Source organism: Numenius arquata, chromosome 4 (assembly GCF_964106895.1).
Source record: "Numenius arquata chromosome 4, bNumArq3.hap1.1, whole genome shotgun sequence".
NCBI lineage: Eukaryota > Metazoa > Chordata > Aves > Charadriiformes > Scolopacidae > Numenius > Numenius arquata.
The window spans coordinates 31,411,224-31,426,213 of record NC_133579.1 but is presented as its reverse complement, the minus strand read 5'-3'; the positions used below and the strand labels follow the sequence as shown (position 1 = coordinate 31,426,213).

The following is a 14,990-nucleotide window of genomic DNA, read 5'->3' as shown; positions in this document are numbered from 1 at the left end:
GTCTATACAGCAATTCAGGTTTGGAGATGGTCATGGTTAAAAAAATAGCCTTCACATGATGATCTAAATTAATCTGGCACATACAGACAGCAGAGGATATTTCCAAAGTATGCATAAACAAAAAAAAGGCAGTAGAAAGATATTACCTACACATCCTCCTGCCACACACTCAAAAAGGTACATGACCAAAAAGAACTACAAGGTAAAAATTTTAAGGATCTAGTAGGCATTGATATCATAGCTATTTTGATATCATAATTTGATTTGCAATAGAGATGAATAGTGAGGAGCAAGAGAAAGAATGAGAAAGTTGGAGCTCAATGACAAACATATCCTTAAAACAACCAGACTCAACAGCAAAGGCTGCACTTGTAAAATCAGGTACCGGTTTATGGAGTTTATGCCAGATCACCAAAAGAACAAAGATGAAGGAAAAGAGGAGGCTGAACCAGTCGACAAGGGTGCTCTAAGGGTTCAGTTGGCCCTATGGAACAAAAATCTGCATTCAATTCCAAATATTCAACAGCCCCAAATTACTTAAGCCTGTATCCACCAGGGATGTCAGACACTGCTGAACTGCTCAATGCAAAGCTTTAAAATGCCTGGAACAGAAAGTGAGATCTGGAGTCCTGGGTTAGGCACCGGCACCTCACATACCATACAGAGAGAGAAGAGAAAAAACAGCTCCTGCTCCACCCATGGGGGAGAGCCTCCTCAGCTAGAGGAGAAAGGAAGGGAGCACAAGTCCTGAACCCAGAAAAGGGGAGTTGTTGGGCCTAGAAACCTGGACAAAGGGAAGAAAACATTGGCTCTGCTAGGCTGCTACCGCACTGTTTACCTCTCCCGTATCTGGAGAACCTTGTTCTTGCACCTACACACGCCATTTTTGTCCCAGCATCCTGAAGCAGGCACCTAAGCAAAGCCCTCACCACCAAACCTATTGGAGCAGCTCAGTAATAACGTGATGTCCCCCACTTCTGAAAACAGAGCAAAGCTTCAAGCCTGCACATCTCCTGCTGGGATCAGTAAGTTTTCATGACAATTCAGTAAAATCCACATTCACTCAAAGCCTATTTTTATTTTTTATGTTAAAAAATACACAGACACTAATATTTTCTATTATAATTCACTATATTTATTTATGATAAAAATGTATTCATTACAAAAACAGGTATTGACCAAACATAAGCAAACACATACTAGTTGTTCTACCATTCAGCTGTTACTTAGTGGAAAGACATCAGAAGTGCACCAGGAGCACTTTGTAGAACTGTTCAAACAAATAAGTATCTAAAAGAAAAACCTCAAAAATATAGCATTTAATAATAAAGCATATTTCACAAAGTACTGAAATTTGGGGGAGTACTAGCCTTGGAAAATGTTCCTTTAAATTACACTTATTTGGAACGACTGGCATGACTCTATTATCTATACCTTTTTACATTGCTTTATCCAGCCAATGGACTAAATCATTAAAAATATACAGGACTGAGCTTCAGTTTGACCTGCAGTGACTCCTATATGTATTCCCAAAATTAACACGAGCACTGAATGCTACTAATCTTCAACTTGTAATAACTGATCAAAGAATACTGCCCTGTAATTCACTGCAAGCTAAAATCATAGTGCTGAACTGTGCATTTTCAAACAAGTGGTTTATAGCTCTAGATTTAAAATGCAAAGTTTCCATTATATTTAATAATTAAAATGCATGCTGTGTTATGGTTACATTTGGTGACTGGATTAGTAGTACCCCAACTGAGTTAAACAATGCCTTTTTCCTATTAGAGTTCGTATTACCATATTATCTATTTGTTTAAGAAAAGGAAGAAAAAAAGCACAGCAAGGAAGAAGGAATAAAAAAGAAATATGAATATCAAACATACTGAAAGACAGTGAGGACCAAGACAGCGCGAAGACCTGGTATCAGCAAAATCTACGCTAGCTGAAAGTGGAAAAGCTGAAATATCTGTGCACTTAAAGTATGAAAACTTTTTTAAGAAAAAGAATATTCTCCATTTGTCAATAAGGGTTCTCATTCAAAGTACAAGGTTTAAAGCTCAATCTTGTTTTCCTAGAGGCAGTCTACAAATTTAGGGAATACAGACATCACTGTCAAAGAGCGGACTCTCTCAGGCTGTCAACTTAATCAAGGTCTGTCTTCACTAGAAAGTGTGAAATTATGTAATTACTTATGCTTGGCAATTCTGATGGTTTAGACAATTCCAGCACTATGAACATCGTCTTTTACGAAGCAAAATTCCTACTGCAATTTTATTTTAGGGAATACCGTTCTTATTCTCTGCGCTTTCCAGGTGGTTTATTCAAACACAATTTAAATATCACATGAAGTATTTCTCCTCTCTCAAAACAGATGCCATTGAGCTTAGAAACATAATTTACAAGGATGAAAAATAATTAAAAAATAAAATCTAAATGAAGCCATGGACACAGTGGTGTCAACTGAAGTTTTGTCAGCACTGCCAGTTAGATAAGGTGTCATCCAAAACTCTGTAATTAAAAGTCTAATGACCTTTGAGTACTTATAACAAATGTACAAATATTACTTGACCGCAAGAAAAGACATACTCCTTACACTTCTGCACTTCCATACAGCATTTAAGTATAAACTTCAGTAGATTAACTTGGTTTTCATTTAAAGTATATTTTAACTATCTTGATATTAGCAGCAGATTTGAAGCCAGGCTTGTGTGCCTGAAAGCTTACCTACTACTCCATCTATAGTAGTTGGTGTAATGCATTACCTCTGCCTGCATGCCGCCTCCTTAGAAATCTACCCACTGATATGGTAATTGCCCTTCGCATCCAAAATACAAAGGTACCCATTCTCTGACAAAAAAAAAAGTTTATTTAACACTGTAACCCAAAATACCATTGATACCAGCAACGTCAAAAATCAGGATGACGTGAACAAAGAAAAAGGACAGGTATCCCTGCAAGTCACCCTCCACCTGCAAAGGGTTTTTAACCTGGAAACAGAACCTGAGTAGCCCAAAGAGAGCTGGGAAAAATGCATTGCCAGGCTTTTACTTGTCTCCTCTGAAGAACTGCCTACTGTACCTAATAACCTCATACTCAAGGATGATTCCTCAGTTTTGAGAGGAGCTCCTTACATCTCATCAGATGTCGGCTTCGGAGCAGCAGGAAGGATGCCTACGACATCAGACCTACGTCACCTTTCTCTTCAGTCTCTTCCTCTCCTTCCCTTCTCAGGTTGCCATCCCTATTGCAAACTCCTTGGGCAACACAAAGAAAATCAGACAGGAACAAAGCCTACATACAACCTTCTACAGATATCATCAGACACACACACAAAGAAGTCAAAGAAAATACTTGTCAAGAATTTTCAAGTGACCTAGACTTAGAATCGCTCCCAAATTTACAAGTCTGTAGCTTTGACAATTAAAGTCTCATCAGAAATAACTTTAAAAAAATGTTTCTTCATACAATTTATCTGCAAGGTTCCTGGTACCAACAAGTAACACTGTACTACAAAACCTCTGCTCAAAAAACAATCTCTGGTTTTTTGGGTAAGATTTAGATTTAAAAAAATCCAATTTTATTTCTTTGTTTTTGTATGCACAAATTATGAGATGGATAGCTTGTGTCAGGTTCTGATTTTGATCATTTTGACACAAATTGAAAAAATTCTGTTAAACTAAATGGAGATATTCCAATTCATATCAGGTAAATGACATCAAATTCTAGTTCCAGGTTTTCTTTCCTTCCTGATTAAATTACATTAATGTATGCTCAAAACAAAGCAACTACTGCTAGTCCTACTTTTTTTTTCAGCAGAATAACTTAACTGCTAACAACGCACCACATACACATCTACATGAAGTCATCAGGGTTCTTTCACGTCTGCCATCTGCCTGAAGCCTTGCAATAACAATGCTTATGGCAACATTATAGTATGTGGGCACCAACATATTGCCCTAAATGTAGAACTGAAGTGAATCTGCTTCCTGTAAGGACCTATAGGCCACTGTTTTTTCCCTAAAATACTTTTTATTAACCTGATACATATATGAGATACCAAAAAACCACAACACACTGTCTTCTTACATGGAATGCACAGGAAAAGGCCCAAAAACTAAATAGTGCATCTTCACGTTGCTAAAAGGTTTGACATAGTATTTATTGCCATACTACCCCTAATTAGCAGTTTAAGCTTGTTAACAAGAACAGTTCTTTTCATTTAAGGTAAACAGGAATTATCTTTCCATTGTATAGGTAAAACTTGTAAATAGGACAGCTCATAAATTCTAAGATGAGAGAAACTAGGAAACGATTCATTAAGATTGGGTTATAAATTCAAAACATGAAGCATAACGTGCTTAAAGAAGGTTTTATTTTTAAAAGCATTCATTAGGCTCTCATCTCCAAGCCTCAGACTTGTAAATAATTTAAAATGAAAATGCGAACAACAGGAAGAAAAAAAACAAATGCAATTCAAATCATTCCATTGTTGTACCAATAAAACTGAAAACAACAGAAAAGAACTTGGCAGATTTTGAAGACAACATCCAGAAAACATTTTTATGTACTATATCTTTGAACTTAGATATTATGCTAGTACTGGATCCAATCCAAAAAAAATTAGCTCTGACTTATAACAATCAGGCTGTGCCCAGTAAAGGATACAGATGCTAAACTGGTAATTTTTAGTATTCATTGCACTTTATTCTGCAGCTGCCAAAACAAACAAACAAGCTGCAGCTTATGAGTGCTTTTAGATTTTTTTATTTTTCCATTTTGACTTTTCAAAATGTATATCCTATTAACAATTCATATGACAGAAGGCGAGAACCCCCTTCCCTTTAAAGAGTAAGATAAATCTAGGTTTGCCTCACATGGGGAGCATGAAAAGAAACAGCCTTTACTTCACTGGCATTGAAAATGGGAAGTGAAGACGACAAAAGTAAAAAATCAAACAGAAAACAAAACACAAGGATCATTGCTGTCCTTGCTGCATATCCAATGTCCCAAATCCAACGTCAATACAGCCCTGCAGAAGATGCATGACAAAGCAAGGAACTAGGAGCGAGCAATATTTTGCTATCATTGAATTTCTGGAGTTTGCTATCCTTTTCCCAAGTACTTGGAACAATCCAACTTAAATATAACATATGATTTCACTTAAACATTCAATAGAAGACAAGCACGCAACAGGCATTTCTTTCTCCTTACTAACAGACCATGGGATTGCAAAATGCAAGTGTGCCATATTGCTATGCCATGGTTCTTGGGCAGAAAGATGGGCATGTATGCTGGACATCACGTGAACATCAAGACATGCTCCTCGGAAGTCTTGAGTTTACTGCCTGCACCCCACTTGCCAGAAAATCTGACGGTTTTTGACCATGTGGGACTTCCCGTGTGGCTGCAGAATGCAAGCAGGAAGCCCAGCCCTTCCAGATAGCTCTGGGCACACCGCAGGCGTGCGCCTCGGCTACAGCACACACGCCTTACAGCCAGCGCCATGCTTCCCAGAGGCACCAAACCCCCCCAGCAGCATATGAGCAGTGAGCCTGATGCCTCCTCGCATGAACCGGGAATGCTAAGACACCCTTGCTCACACTCTTCCCTTAAGCACACAAGTGGGACGTGCCAACATGCTACATCCCACGGGTACAGGTCAAGTACGCAAGTGTCCTCCAGCTAAAGCTTGTCTTAAAACCAGCTCTGGGTAGACATCTCATACATTTATAGCAAATCTGTTCTACTACCTTACCAAATGCAAACAAACCCAACCACTAACCAACCGAATGGAAATGGGCACAGGCCACCGGCTCTTCCAGAGAAAGCCCAATCTTGAAAACCTGCCTTAAGAGAGAACTCACATGTACAACAGCATAAAGCCATAGTGGAGCTCTTAATGTCATCCAAATGACACCAGAATAGTTTGTTTCTGTCTTTGCTTAAACTAGAATTCTTGTCAGGACCTCCACACTTTTCAAACTTCTTGCTGGAATATTTGTATACCAGCATTTGTATACCAATATTTGTGTTTCCTACAGAAATATTTGTATACCGTATAACTGTATGGATTCTATCCTAAAAATATCACAGGACACAATGATTTCTATATAAAATGATGACTTACTATTACTATTTGAATGAGTTTTGTTACACCTTGTAATTGCAGTGAATTTTAACATTGTCCCAGTTTGAGCAACAGAGGAGTAATTTCTCTTCTAATGCTTGGCGAAACTGTACTTTTAGAAGACTCTTGTGTATGAATTCAGGAAAATATTTACTTTCTAGCCAGCTATGGTATGCAGGTTTCAAGGTCTCAGTGTTTTCGAGCCTTGCCAGGTGCAGGGATGAGGAGGAGCGAGACCCAGGCGCTTGATCCAAGCTGCCAACAGGATTATTTCATACCATGAACGTCACATTCAATATATAAATTAGAAAGTTTGCTGAAAAGTGCTCTCTCTCTTCCTTGATGGTGGCGGCCCAGAGAACTCCTTGCCCTGGTATCAGACCTCTGAGCACTTCCCTTCCTCCCAATCCCGTAGCACTCGCAGTGTCCCACATTTGCTGTCCTGTGCTGGGAGTGCACAGCTTCCTGCTGATAGAATTGGCTGAGTGTAATCCTTGTGTATTTTATATTGGTATCAGGATCAATACTGGTTCTTTAGTATTATTAATGTTAATTATTTAGTCTTACCTTATTAAATGTATTTATATTTCAACCTTTGTGTTTCCTTGTTTTTCCCCAATTCCCCTTCCTGGCTGGAGAGGGGTCATCACGTGATAAAATAATTGTCTGAACTACAATAAATTGTTGTGGGTTTCTCAAACCATAACAAACATTTATATGTATTTTTACAATCTTTGTACCTATATTTTGAACGAGACTTCTGAAATATCAAAAAATGGGGCTAAGGACAGCAAGAAACTTTCTTTTTAAATACAATGACACAAAGAAATACCAGACAGAAAAGCATCTCTATACATATGTTTGTAGCAAACTAGTAATCTATAGAGATATATACATCCAGATCTAGACATTGAAATACTGCATACCCTAACTACTCTGCATGCCTCCTCCTTGGCCATTGCATATGCCACACACACACATATAACAGCTTGTATTTTTAGACTCAGAAGGACAGAGGCAATTAAAATTTATGCCTGTACCTCTAAGGACCAAAGGAAAATAAGAACATTCACAGCCTTCCAGCCCAGTTAAATATAACCCATAATGTTACAGACAGTAGTTCAGCAGTAGGCCAGACTACTCAGAAGAAAGGTCAGCCTGCTGCAGAACAAATAAACAAAAGAAAACAAAGCAAAAAACCAGCAATCAACAACTCTGCTAATGCAGGACTGGAAAGCAGTCATGAGTCATGCAAACAAGCATTTTACTTTTGGAACATCATTACTGGCTGTTTCTAAATGGCACTTGGGCTCTTTCTTTGTAAAGAAGCATGTGAATCAGCCAGCACAGTGTAATTTTCCTTTTCAGACTGAGGAAATAAGGTAACTAGACTTCATTCTGTTCTAAAGCTATAGATTGCTGCCATTTTAGAAGTTTGGGGGACAGCCTTCTCTCATCCTCACATGAAATTAGTAAAATAAGAACATTTCTGTGTATATTTAACATAAACACCTAGAATGGGCTATAGACTCTTGTGTAACCACAGACCCTTCGATGGCAGAAGCAGAAACAGGATCACCAGAATTCGCAACTGCAGAGCAGCAAAGTGGGTACGGTTCTGCTGTGAAGCAGAAGACACCTTTGGAATTTCTACAGGTAAGAAATTACAGATTACAGAACAACATCTTTACATTTTTTGCTTCATCACTGGTTTTATACACATGGGCTAATGAGCACTTTGAGCTTGTATCTTAGCACAGGTCAAAACGACAAAAGTGAAAAAAAGTACCCAGTTTAGAAGAAAAGTAGGTATAGGTGTATTTCACTAAAACTTCCCTACACTTTTGTGTAATGCTGTAAAAACGATCGCTGCAAAGGCAGACAGACCAAAGATTAAGCCACTCTAATGTTGTCAGAGAGAATGAGAACTTTTTTCTTCTCACGAGAACTTTTGACACGCTGGGCCAAGCAACATTCAAGCAGTTTGCAATGCCATCTCCCATGCGGCCCTACTCCTAATCCATTCCCTCCAAGACTTCCACGGTTAATCCTACGCCTCTCATTAGCACTAAGCATCACCTGGGAGGTGATGTGCTGCTCATTTCCTACATGCAGTTGCGTCCATCAAGAACTGCTGTTGTTTGTTCTGCTCATTCCACTCCAGCAGGTTCCTGGGGGAGCTCCCACGCCTGCGCTGCCGCTGGCCAGGCACTGCATGCAGCCGTAACCGGCTGCGCTGCCCCGAGCTGGCAAGGCCAACACAAAATAATACCTTTCTGGGGTAGAAGCATAGCCAAGACTGCTCCGCTGGCCGGCTGCTGACTATTAATCTGTCAAAATGAAAGTACAGAACAGAGACCGCTATGCCCAACGCCTAGCTCCCGAGTGGTGACTCCTTCACTGCCACCACAACCCTCGTAAAAAAACCAGTCACTGACAGGATAGCAGCCACTACATCTGTTGAATCATGTCATTTTGCCCTCCCAACCACTCCCCCCCCCACCCACCCGCCCTATTTTTGGTGATGTGCTCACTTCAAAAGAATAACCTATACTCCAGGATGTGCAATCTAAAAAGTGAACAGTGATTTTGACATGCACCGTAATACTGCAGCGTTAATTTAAATGAATGACTAGACCAGACATATCTTAAACCAATGTTTTTATTTGAGTGATGGATCGTCCATCCAGTGCAGCCTTCTTGTTTCCCCAAAAAAGAGAACATTTGAATTCTAAACCATTTTAGGAAATTCAAACATAGGAGCTGCTCAACAATTCCAGTTCAACCCCATTTCATATGCCAACCTGCCTGTATATTTTAGCTCATGCACAAAACCACAACCATACATTCAAAAGATAAAAAAACAACTGGGCAAAGCTAAGCTATGTTTTTCTTAATGTCGTCCAACACTAACACAAAAACGTTGTTCTTCATTACAAAAGGTTGGTTTTAATGGACTATTGTGACTGACGTCTGCTTCACACACATTCTCTCCAAGTAACATTTTTCTGTAAAAGGAAACAACACAGCTTAAGTTCTAAAAAAGTTTCTAACAAAGAAAACTTTCGTGCAAATAAATTAGAGATTTTTGATGCTGTTACTATACAATAGTTCCTACAGAAAAATGATAGTAAAGGATTGACTCAATGTTTTTAACTCAGATCGTTTGAATTACATTTCCCAAAATGCTAATAAAACTGACAAGTTTGAACATACTGAAGAAGCCACAGTCCATCATCATGCTGTCACATCAGTGCATTTGACTTTTTTAAAATGTATGGATTATACAATTACTGCTAGGCTCCATATTTTATATATAAAAGCTACAATCTGATTATATGTCCATGCTGAAATAATTTATGAAATAAGGGTGGAATGACTGTAATGTTACTTCTATGATGAATGTAACTTGCCGTGAATAGTCTAAGAGACTGCAGGAGAGACCAAACCAAAGCCTGTAATTGTCTTCATCTTTCATGGATAGGTGTGACCTGGGGAAAATATAGATCCCAACATTCAAAGCTCCAGCCTCATGCAAACATCTTGATTACTCACGTTCTGATATAGGAATGGAAAAAGAAAATTTACAGCCTTCACAGGCCACACCTTTAGATTATTAAGGTAAGAATCACAGCAAATTACACCCAATGTTTAAATTACACGTTAGGCTATTGTTGTTTTGCACCACCAGCAAATCATTCCTGCCACTATTACCCTTGCACTTGTGGATTCCCATTATTTACTACTCCCTAGGTGTTACCATCATGCTTACTATGATATAGATGAACGTGAATATATGACAAACCCAAGGTCTTGCAAGTGTGCATCAGGACAACCACACAAAGAAAAGAGGGTACAGGAAAACAAATTAAAACTACAACTATGCAAATTCTGAGATCACCAGTAGCAAAAGCATACAGATGGTAAATTAAATGCTTTTTCCTTTTCTTTCCCCTTAACTAGCACTACATTTAAGATGAACATTGCAGTTCACAGGCCACATTAATTATTTGAAGGAGCAACAGGAAACCTGTCGTAACAAGTCAAATTAAACAAAATTATAACCTATCCCTCAAAAATCCACCTAAACCAGTTAGTTTTGGTTTAATGACCTTTTCCAGTGAAGATGCACACCTCTTTAGAAACATATTACATTGATGGAATGGTTAGAGTTGGAAGGGACCTTAAAGATCATCTAGTTCCAAGCCCCCTGCCATGGGCAGGGATGCCTCCCACTAGACCAGGTTGCTCAAAGCCCCATCCAGCCTGGCCTTGAACATCTCCAGGGATGCGGCACCCACAGCTTCTCTGGGCAACCTGTTCCATTGTCTCAATACCCTCAGAGTAAATAATTTCTTCCTGGTATCTAATCTAATTCTACCCCCTTTCAGTTTAAAACCATTACCCCTCATCCTATCGCTACGCTCCCTGATAAAAGAGTCCCTCTCCATCTTTCCTGTAGGCTCCCTTTAAGTACTGGAATGCTGCTATAAGGTCTTCCCAGAGCCTTCTCTTCTCCAGACTGAACAGCCCAATCTCTCTCATCCTGTCTTCATAGGAGGTGCTCCAGTCCTCTGATCATCGTTGTGGCTATTTATGAGAACTCACTTTCCTGAGTGCAATCTGGCAAGTCCCCTGAAAGCCCGTTAACTCCCTAGAGACAACAAAACCAAGCTGTTGGTTTTGGAAAATCACAAGGTCGTGAGAGTGCAGAAAGTGATTATGACTCAGAGGCTGCTCTGCTCCATGAATTAAGCAGAATAAGGGGGGAATGGCTACAACTGGCCATTTACCACTTTTAAGAACCACCTACAAAGCTCCAGGAGTCATACACCTTGTCACTCACTGACAGCTGCACCACTTCTCATCCTCATCCACACTTGAGCTAAAACGACCTTGGAGAAAGGAGGTGAAAGTAAGGAAAAGTGGGGTTTTGAGCAGCAAAAAAGCACTCGAGGAAGAACAGAACCCACGCCAGAAGTCACGTCTTCCTGCCTGCGCGGTGGTCAAACCAAGCCACGGCCCCGGCGGGGTACGGCACCGTAACCCAACCGCACCGCAGCTCAGCTAGGAACTGGGCCGGGGGTGGAGGAGCCCCAGCTCCCCCCGGCCCCGCCGCGCCTGCGCAGACTCCGTACTGACGGCGATGGCGCGGACCGGTACCGTCCCCGTTGGGGCAGCCAGCCGACGCCGCCAGCAGCCCCCGCCGGTGTCCCCTCATTTTGTCACCCGCTAAAGGACGTGCCGGGAGCGGCAGCCGCCCCAGCCCCGCCCGGCCTCACGGCCCGCGCATGCGCAATGACCACAGCGAACCTGGAGAGGGGGGCGGCAGCTCCCACAGCCCGCCGGAGCCGCAACGCAGCCGGCCAGGGTGCGCGCCTCCGCCCCGCCCGGTCCCCCCCGCCACCCCTCCGGTTCCCCCCGCCACTCTCCTCTCCCCCCTTCCCCCGCCAGCCGCCTGCGGCACAGCGGAAGGGAAGCGCCGCAGCCCCAGCCACTGAGGCAACCAATGGGACCGCGGGGCGTTCTTCCCGCCCTCGGCCGCCCGACCACTCGGCGGGCAGCGGGGGCGGGACAATGGACGGGATTGGCTAGGCGGAGCACCGCTGGCCGCCCGCCCACCGGGAACCTGAAAAAAAAACGACGGTAGCGCAGAGGCCCAAAAAGCCCGAGGGGAGACGCCAACCCAGACGCCGGCTGGACGCCGCCTCGCCGCCCCATCCACCCCCCTCGCCGGGGCCCGCCGCGGCGGCCCGCCCCGCCCCGCCGAGCGGGGGGGCGAAGCGGCGGCGGCCCGTCCGGCGGCGCTTACCGGGCGGGGGGAGCCGTCCGCCTCCGCTTGTGAGGATCTTGGTCACAAGTGGCGCGCCGTAGATTCGGCGTCTTGCGTCACTGCGAGGCGCGCGGCGCGGGGAAGGAGGGGAGGCGGGCGGGCGAGGCCCCTCACGTGATTGCGGGCGGGAGGCGGCGAGGCGCCGCTCGAGCGGCCAGCGGGCGCGCGTGGTGGCGCCGCCGGGCGCGAGGGGCTGCGCCCAACGGCCGCCGCACGGGGCGGGCGTGGCCGCCATCTTCCCCTGCCCGGGCCTGGCGGAGGCGCTGGCGCTCTGGAGCGCAGCGGTGTTCTCCTGCAGCTGCCCGGTTCCCTCGCTGGGAAGGGCCCCGGACCCCGAGGGGTTGCCCGAGGAGCGTGCGCGCTGCCGAGGCCACAGCTTCGGGACAAGGCAGCAGGGGCGGCCTTCGAACTGCTCAAAACTCCACCTTCTTTCGTGCCTGGCAAAGGCTTGTGTACGGGCGGCCTCTGCCAAGGCCGCTCCTGGCGCGGGATTCCATGACTATAAGTTTGTGTTATACAGGGGTGTTCATGAGATAAACTTGTCTCACTCACCGTGGGGTGTGCAGCGGGAATTGTCACGAATCCCTGGAACGGGTGTTTGGAAGGAATGCGAAAGAACTAAGTAGATGAGAGAGCGCACAGCAGTCATTCACTGACGTTACCATCTGACGGTGATACAGTTTCTAAGTTATACTTAAAATATTTCTCAGAGGATGCAGTTAAGGAGGGAGACAGATGAATAAGGCTGGGGGGAGGGGAAGAAGGCAATTTGTAAAACATCTTGCGTTTTGTAAGCTCATGAAGACACCATAATACTAAACACTTCATGTTCTTTCCCCCTTTCTTAAAGTAAGTCACGTGGTTAGTATACCAAGATTAAAGAAGTGTGATATAAAGAGTCTTCTGACATCTCTGGTGTAATGCAGTTGCTTTTTCGCAGCTGGGTATGAGTTTGAAAATGCAGGCTTACCATTTATATTCTTATTGCACAGTATTTTTTGGTAGATAGGTAAGAGTATCTTAGTTAAACAGCAGTTGGCATTCTTCCAAGGCTGTTGCGTGGCGGGGATGGTGGGAAGAGGTGTCAGGAAGAGAGAACACATCATTGTGAACATGTTTGGAGTTCACTGACTTTTTCCAGTTGTACAGTGTATATAAGGCACAGTCAGGTTTAACTAATTTGGCCTAACAATTTACAGTTTCATTAAGCCAATTAGTCACTGGTTAATCTGTTAGCCTTACGACACAGCATTGCTGATTCTGGAGTGGGTTGTAAAAACTGCAAGAATAGTTTGAGGATGAGCAGTCACTACAGCCTGATCTGTCCATAAAAAGAAAATGGAGAACACAGATGAATGACCAGAGTCTTGGAAAAGACTGAAATGAATGAAAAAAGTTTAAAACGTACGAGTATCAGTAGGAAAAAAGTATCACACAGAACATAGCTAAGAGAAGGATATCTCTTTTTCTGTCCAGTACCTCAGCGTTACAGCACATATTTTAATTGTCCTCTGTATAATAACAAATCTACCCAGAGGAAGACTCCCTAATTTTTAGCGAAATTATCTTTTGTCATAGTTACCTTTATAAGGACATTTAAGAACTTCAGTAGCCTATCGAGACACAACAAACCATTGGCAGTTTTAAGAATGATCTAATTAAGAACAGTCTAATCGTTCTTGATATTCTGCAGCATGGGAAAATAGGTAAAACAACTATTTGATGTCCCTCAAGCTCACTTTCTCTGCAGTTTACAAATTCCCTTTATACTTCTAAGAATTTTTGTATGTCTGGGCCTCAAGTCACACCCGTACTTAAATATTTGTAGTATCCAGGTCAGTATGCCTGGTCCATCAGTTATTTCATCATCTGCTTACTGAGAGGGAACGTACTGGGGGAGGAGGCACAATCATGAGACCTGGAGTTTTGTAAACTGAAATATTTCTAACAGAAAATTAAGAGGCAACATTTTTTAGGAATAGCCTGAAGAGGGAGCCATTGGCATAGTAGAAGCAAGAATTAAGGCGAAATCACTATTAATAAAAAAAAAACTATATCTGTAACAAAAATAATTAATTTTGGTAATTTTGGGCTCTATTTATTAAATGTTTACAGACATGCCTACATTTAATGTTCTGGTACATAATTTTAAAAGTCACACTGAAAATTTAAATGCTTTTTTTTTGTTCTGAAATATTTATACTGATTAAAATATATTAAAGTGCAAACTGAATAAATAAGTCAGTGTTTAATTAGTGAAGCGTAAATTAGTTAATAGGTTCGTTTATAAATAGATTGTAAACATAGAATGTGTTTATTTTCTACCAGAATATCACATTAGGGATGATTCTGCCGTTGCTACATTTCTTCCACACCAAAATACTGATTTCACTAGAAATGTTGCTCATTTAAAGAGTAGTACCGCCACCTACCTTAGCTGTGTAATTTAAAAGTCTGTCTGCCGTTCCTACTTAATTTTCTATATTTGTTGATGTACAGGAAACACACACAGCTTTGTGATTATCGTAACCAGGAATCAGTCATTTAGTGTGATAAAGGCAGTCACGATGATCATACTTGCCAACTCTGAATTACGGGGGATTTTTGCACATCGAATTTTTTTGAAAAATAACCCTGTGACTTGACGATGCTCATGTAGGTAACGTCTCTGACATTACCTGCAAAGAACACTGCATAGTGTCTGTGGGACAGTCAAGTCACTAACAGTATTGTCCATAAGAGTTTCTTAACCACTATTGTTTTTACCCAAAGCAGCAAGTTTTTGAAGCAAAGTGGCATCTATCTTTATTCTGACAATGCAATTATACCCGTAAGAAAACATGAAACAGAATAATTAGGGTGTAAACATCAGGAACTTTTTTCATGTCAATTACCTATGCTTATATATGTGTGTATACCTTCCCTTTTTTTAATGCAAACTATTTTTTTTTCCCCCATAGAAAAAACATTTGAAAAGCCTTATCAAGTGGTGGCTTTTCTTGCAGTTGAAAAGTGGGACTAAATGTT

At 42.1% G+C, this 14,990-nt stretch overlaps 1 protein-coding gene across 1 annotated transcript in view; it reads right to left on the bottom strand.

The window, feature by feature from the left end:
* Positions 1 to 12,020, bottom strand: part of ZNF407 (zinc finger protein 407) — a 342,653-nt gene extending 330,633 nt beyond the window's left edge. The window contains exon 1 of the mRNA XM_074146539.1: positions 11,943 to 12,020. The gene's annotated coding sequence lies outside the window, so the exon portion shown is untranslated. The remainder of the gene's footprint in view (positions 1 to 11,942) is intronic.
* Positions 12,021 to 14,990: the final 2,970 nt, after the last annotated feature.